The sequence below is a fragment of the Tachysurus vachellii genome, chromosome 6 (assembly GCF_030014155.1).
Source record: "Tachysurus vachellii isolate PV-2020 chromosome 6, HZAU_Pvac_v1, whole genome shotgun sequence".
Taxonomy (NCBI): domain Eukaryota; kingdom Metazoa; phylum Chordata; class Actinopteri; order Siluriformes; family Bagridae; genus Tachysurus; species Tachysurus vachellii.
In genome coordinates this window covers 2,017,458-2,024,336 of record NC_083465.1, presented here as the reverse complement: position 1 = coordinate 2,024,336, position 6,879 = coordinate 2,017,458, and positions in this window count along the sequence as shown.

Sequence of the window (6,879 nt, the reverse complement as noted above, 5' to 3'; positions counted from 1 at the left end):
GTTATCTTGCTGAAAGAAGAGAATATTGTTGCCATTATTGGGTGAAACTGGACTGCAGCAATGTTTAAATAGGTAGTACATGTCAAAATAACATCCACATGAATGCAGGATCTAAAGTTTCCTAACAGAACATTGCCCAGAGCATCACAATGCCTCCACCGTCTGGTCTTCTTCTCATCCTCTTACCCCAGGAAAGTGACTCACACCCACCTGTACATCCACAACATGATTCATTAGCCCAGGCCTTCTGCATCCATTGCTCCATGCTCCAGTTGTGATGCCCATTGTAGGAGCTTTCAGTGTTGTACAGGGGTCAGCATGGTCACTCTGACCTGTATGCCACTACACAGCCCAGTACACAGTAAGCTATGTGTTCTGATACCTTTCAATCCTAGAATTGATTTTCAGCAATTTGTGCCACAGTCGTGGGGCACGGTGGCTTAGTGTTTAGCACGTTCGCCTCACACTTCCAGGGTTGGGGGTTCGATTCCTGCCTCCGCCTTGTGTGTGTGGAGTTTGAATGTTCTCCCCGTGCCTCGGGGGTTTCCTCCAGGTACTCCGGTTTCCTCCCCCGGTCCAAAGACATGCATGGTAGGTTGATTGGCATCTCTGGAAAATTGTCCATAGTGTGTGATTGCGTGAGTGAATGAGAGTGTGTATGTGTGTGCCCTGCGATGGGTTGGCACTCCGTCCAGGGTGTATCCTGCCTTGATGCCCGATGACGCCTGAGATAGGCACAGGCTCCCCGTGACCCGAGGTAGTTCGGATAAGCGGTAGAAGATGAATGAGTGAGAGTGAGTGTTCCACAGTTACTCTTCTGTGAATCAATATGCCTTGAACGCCAATGACCCTGCTGCCTGGTTCACAAGTTTGATGTTTCAGTAGAAGTTTGAAATGAACAATACTTCAAATATATAAATCTGGCTGCATTCTCAGTACTGACCTGAATTTTCTATTCAATTTAGTTCCAGCAGTCATACTAAGCATGTTTACTCCAGGGTTCATTTACAACACCAGCATTTGGGAGCACACACTCTAGCAGGGATCCCTATTCGTGTCAATTCACATTCCTAGTGGTCTATTGCTAAGAGTTTGAATGTCAGTAAAATAATACTATAAACTTTAATCCACCAAAAAGGCCATTATGATCAAATAGAGAAAAAAGAGCAACACGCAGTGACATCAGCCAGAACAGGACGTCGCTCAAAATGTATGAAATGTATGACATGACAGAAACTCGTACTGTAGGCTGCCAAGAGTTTCTACAGCAGTAAGAAAAGAAATATCTAACAAGATCTTTCTGCATGTGAATACAGTCTCCCCTGTTCTTTATGTCTGGGCTGTGGGGTGGGTCTAATACAAAACTATCAGGTTTCTGCTTTTAAGCTGGAGATGAAAAGGAATTTCACCCTCCAGTATGACAGTGACCGCAAACATACATTTGAATCAACAAACGAACATCTTAACCAAGAGAAGATTCAACTAAACATCTGTAAGATGACCTGAAGTAGAAAATGTTGTAAAAATATATCTGTAAATAAAGGTTTAACCACGAGATTATGTGACACACCCTTAAACCCTGCCTCCACATGTAAATAGAGAATGCTTTCAGTTCGTTAATGCAAAATCCAGTTTGTCCAGTTTGTCCACTTTCAACACATTTTCTGCCAAAAAAAAAACAGGTTTGGCCAAGAATGTCATTAAATAGACCTACAAGTTTGTGACAAGTTTGCAGTTCTTTACAAAAAAAAAAAGTATCTAGAATCTAGTTTTAAAATAAGTTGTAGAGATCATAAGAGAGTACTACAAAATGTTACTAGAGTGTACTGAGGTGCAACAATAGCGTCTTTTTAGTCTTTTCAGTCTGTCGTCAAAGATCAACAATGCTAGCAGTTGCAATATGACAGAGACAAACTGCCCTGCATACAGGAATAATGGATTCTGTTTTGTTTTGTAATAACTGCACCAGGGAAAGAGATTCATGGTATTGTCAAGACTGCATTGTAGACATTGACTAATAGTATTGTCAAAACTGAAGTGGGAAAATGGACTAATGGTTAGTGGTTAGCACGTTCACCTCACACCTCCAGGGTTGGGGGGTTCGATTCCCACCTCCGCCTTGTGTGTGTGGAGTTTGCATGTTCTCCCCATGCCTCGGGGGTTTCCTCCGGGTACTCCGGTTTCCTCCCCCGGTCCAAAGACATGCATGGTAGGTTGATTGGCATCTCTGGAAAATTGTCCATAGTGTGTGATTGCGTGAGTGAATGAGAGTGTGTGTGTGTGTGTGCCCTGCGATGGCACTCCGTCCAGGGTGTATCCTGCCTTGATACCCGATGACGCCTGAGATAGGCACAGGCTCCCCGTGACCCGAGGTAGTTCGGATAAGCGGTAGACAATAAGTGAGTGAGTGAGTGAGTGAGTGAGTGAGTGAGTGAGTGTTACCAAAACTGGGATGAGAGAATGGACTCATGCTCTTAAGCTAGATAAATATATCCCTGGTGTTATAAAGACTGGGATAGACCCATGTCTTTTTTTAAACTCCATGAGTTTTTTAAAGACTGGATCTTGAAATGGACTCAAATGTGTATGGATGAAACTCTACTAGGGGGTAGACGCTTCTTTTTCTTAAAACTGAATTTGGAAAATGTATTCATGCTATTGCCAAGACTGGACAGGGCAATAAAAACATGGTATGGACAAGACTGGACAAGCGACACCCTGGAATAAGGAATGAAATTATAGCATTGAACTGGAGAAATATATTCCTGGTATTATATAGACAGTTTTGTTTTGTAACTAGACAGAGTTAAATGTCTATAGTTGAGACTGGGGGTAGACTTGTGGTTAGACTTGTTCTGTCAAGCCTGTCCTGGTGAAATGGAAGTTTTCATTTGACTACAACAGTCAGTTGTCTCTTGCGTAGTAAGCAAAGTTATCAAAAAGATTCCAGGTATCTGGGTATACCAACATGTTCAGTGTAAATTTGTCCTGTTATAACTTTCACATACGCGGGATAACCCAGACTGTGACAATAACCATGAGCATTTTTTGTTGAATTAAATTTTGTTGAATTCCGTTCTTGTGAATATGTTAATCAACAGCTGTGATCAGATGTCAATCTCCGCTCGTCTTTCTCACCCCATTGGGTTGCCGCACTTAAAAAGATGGTTCATCAAATTAGCTGCCAGGAGTGATTGGTGGTTGTGGCAGCATGCGACATGGCTAAACGGAGCAAGAACGCTTCGATAGCATCCTCGTAGTCTAGTTGGAGACATCATAGTACCTCTGGAGACCACAGGCAATGCAAATTTCAGACATTGTCTATGTAAATCTATGTAAAGCAAGTGAGATAGCCAACTTATGTCTGTTCATTTAAATGTCATACAGCTTTCAATAACATGTTTAAAAGCCCACTTTGAGTTTTGATTGAGGAAATAATTAATTGAGTAAATTCCGAAAATTCGAAGCAGGCAAAATGAGCATGTTCTGCTGTTGTTTACATTGCCCTAGCTCATGGCTGTGTAATTTTACAGTCTAGTACTAGCAACTGACAACCACGGATAATGTTCTCCACCATGGTTTACTCGTGACATAAAAATCAATCCTGACATTCATGCTGATTTAGATGCTTTAAAGATGGATTAAAACTTGGCTCGGCCTTAACCATTTCCCCGGAGAACAAAATAAAGTTTTCGTTGTTGATGACACAATGAATGCTCCATAGTCCAAAAAGCCAAAATCAATATCCTTCCATTTTCCATAAGCTTTGGCTATTTATACAATGGTCAATCCTGTCATGGCTGATCCTGTCATGGCGTATGGAATAATAATTTAATTTAATTTGAAAATTTTTAATTTAGAAAAATAAAAGAGGAAAACAGGTACAAACGGTCCCTATATTAACCCATCTTAAAACTATTGTGCATTTCCATATATGTAGATGTTTGTGTATTCTTAGATATTATTACATATGACGGTGTTACGTTTAAAGGTGCCCTTCCACACAAAACCATTTTTACTTGTATTTTTTGATATGTGTTAGGTCCATATGTGTTTGTGTTGTGTCGTGAATTTGAAAACGAACTGCTACCTCCCCGGTCAGTTCTAGCCACTTAAAAGAAATAAGGGGAGAAATCAGGTCAGTTGGAAAAGCTGGTCAGTCTGACGTCAGAGTGACTGAGCTCATTACTATTCATGAGCTCTCCCACTTGAGACCGCACCCCCAGAATTTGTGTAGCTCAGTGAGTTTCCTATACAGCAAGGATGGCTGAACGTCAACGTGCTTGTGAAGAAGCCATTCTGCCGCAATTCAAGGTGATTGTAAACAAAGTTCCTCTAGCCTAGGCTACTTATTGCGCTGGGTGAATGAATAGTCATGCTCTCATATCCTAGCGGTTAGCCAATCGGAGCCAAGCAGCATAGCTCATTTGAATATTCATGAGAACTTGTGCAAATCGAGCTGAGTCTTCCTGCAGGCTTTCTATACCACACTAGAATGGCTTGAAACAAGGTAACCAAGGCATTATTTCCACACAAAAAAATGTTACAGAGTCCATGGTAAACTTCAGACATTACCACAAAAGTAATGAAATACGTGTGGCAGGGAACTTTTAAGACATTATGAAACAGATGGTCAGGTGGTGAAGAAACACTGTGTATAAAATAGGGCACGTGTCTTTAAATACAGTCGTACCAGTGACATTCTCAGGGAAGATTGTTGAGACCTATTTTAAAAGAACTCATTGTCGGTATGGCATCACAGAAATGCTTGAAAAAAAAAACTTATTAACAAGCAGGTTTTTTTACTATAAAGATAAACATCGGATATTTCATTTTTATGGTCTTCTCTGTCATTACCGTCATAGTCACATGGTTCTCATCTCTGCAATAATATAGCTCTGTTTATTGTCTTACTGCTTTCAAGATATGAAACTTGTAAATGTGCGATTACAGCGTTATTATACACTTACTGTACACAGCTATTTCCTGTTTGTTAGTTTTTCTAATAATTTAAGATATACTTTCCTGCTTCTGCTGTAACTTGGCTCTGTCACTACGCATACATTTGTATAAAAAAAAGCATTTGTTTTCTTATACAAATACTCATGACTCAATTTATTGCACATATCCTTGCAATAATATAAGCCTTTGTTACAGAAACTGGACTTAGGACTAAGTTCACCAGTCCTTTCTTCACATGGGGAAATAAACATTATAGTTTTGCGTATGATTTCTACCAGCTTGACATTTTCCATGTCGTTCTCAGCGGTTCAGGAAGACGCGTCTCTACATTCGAGTTCAAATTCAAATTTATTTGTATAGTGCTTTTAACAATGGACAACCATGTCTCAAAGCAGCTTCACAGAACATGAACATAAAACAAAAAGTTAATATAAAGATTAATATCATAAAAAAATTCAAGACTAATATTAGATCTGTTTAAACGTGTTTGAATTTGTCACCATTTTTTCTCCAAATTTGCATATTGTATTCCTGTGGCTGCATATTGCTGCTGAATATTCAACAGTAGTCACTGATAGAAATTGTACACGTGAGCCTTCATCAGCTGAAGAACATGCAACAGACACGTGACTCTGTGTGTTTTACATGCAGAAAAAAAAACCTGTCATGAAATAGAAGGAGGAAATGTTTCACAGTGGATACACACTGCCCCCTGTCTTTCATAGTGCGCACACACACGCGCACACACACACACACACACACACACACACACCTCTGATCACACAAACATCAATGTAATCCTTGTCTTTTGGTACATCACATCCAGAATTATTCAGCTGTTATTACCTATTATTAATTGTATTATAAATTATGAATATTTCCCTACCGTGCAAACAGATTAGTGGATGACGCAGTCAACATTGGACTGCACTACATTCTGCAGCACCTGGACATATGCCCGGATTCTGTTTGTTGACTTTAGTTCAGCTTTTAATACTATAATTCCGGAAATTCTCCCCTCCAAACTCCTAAGGCTCACTATACCCCCTTCCATCTGTCAGTGGATCACCAGCTTCCTGACAGACAGGAAACAACAGGTGAGACTGGGAGGTGTCACCTCCAGCATTCGGACAATCAGCACTGGCGCTCCACAGGGATGTGTCCTCTCCCCACTACTATTCTCCCTCTACACTAATGACTGCACTTCAAGTGACCAAATTGTTAAACTCCTGAAATTTGCAGATGATACTACACTTACCTCAACACTTCTCCACCTCACAATATCCAACAGCCCGGTGTAATCTGTGGAGGCCTTCAAGTTTCTGTGCACTACCATTTCCCAAGACCTGAAATGGGAGTGCAACATAAACTCCATCATCAAAAAGCCCAGCAGAGGATGTACTTTCTACGTCAATTAAGGAAGTTTGGTCTGCCACAGGAGCTGTTGATGCTGTTCTACACTGCAGTCATTGAATCTATATCCATATTTTATACTCATTCTGTCTATATTGTATCTCATCGTCTGCATTGTTTTCTTGTATAGTATTGTGTTATTTATGTCTGTACCTTTGAGAGTCACAAACTGCTGGAACCAAATTCCTTGTGTGTGTCAACATACTTGGCCAATAAACCTGATTCTGATTCTGATATGATTACATAATACTATATTATGTTATTAGAATTATAAACTATTATTATTGTTGTTGTTGTTGTTGTTGTTATAAATAACTTCATTATGCAATATTAGCCATAATTTTAATTTGTTTTAATTGATTTTATATTATCTTTCACATTTAGAAACGTATATTATTAATTATAATAATAGTAGCAGTAATGACTAACAATCTATTATGTTATAAATAATTATGTATTAACAACAACAACAACAACAATAATAATAATAATAATAATAATAAT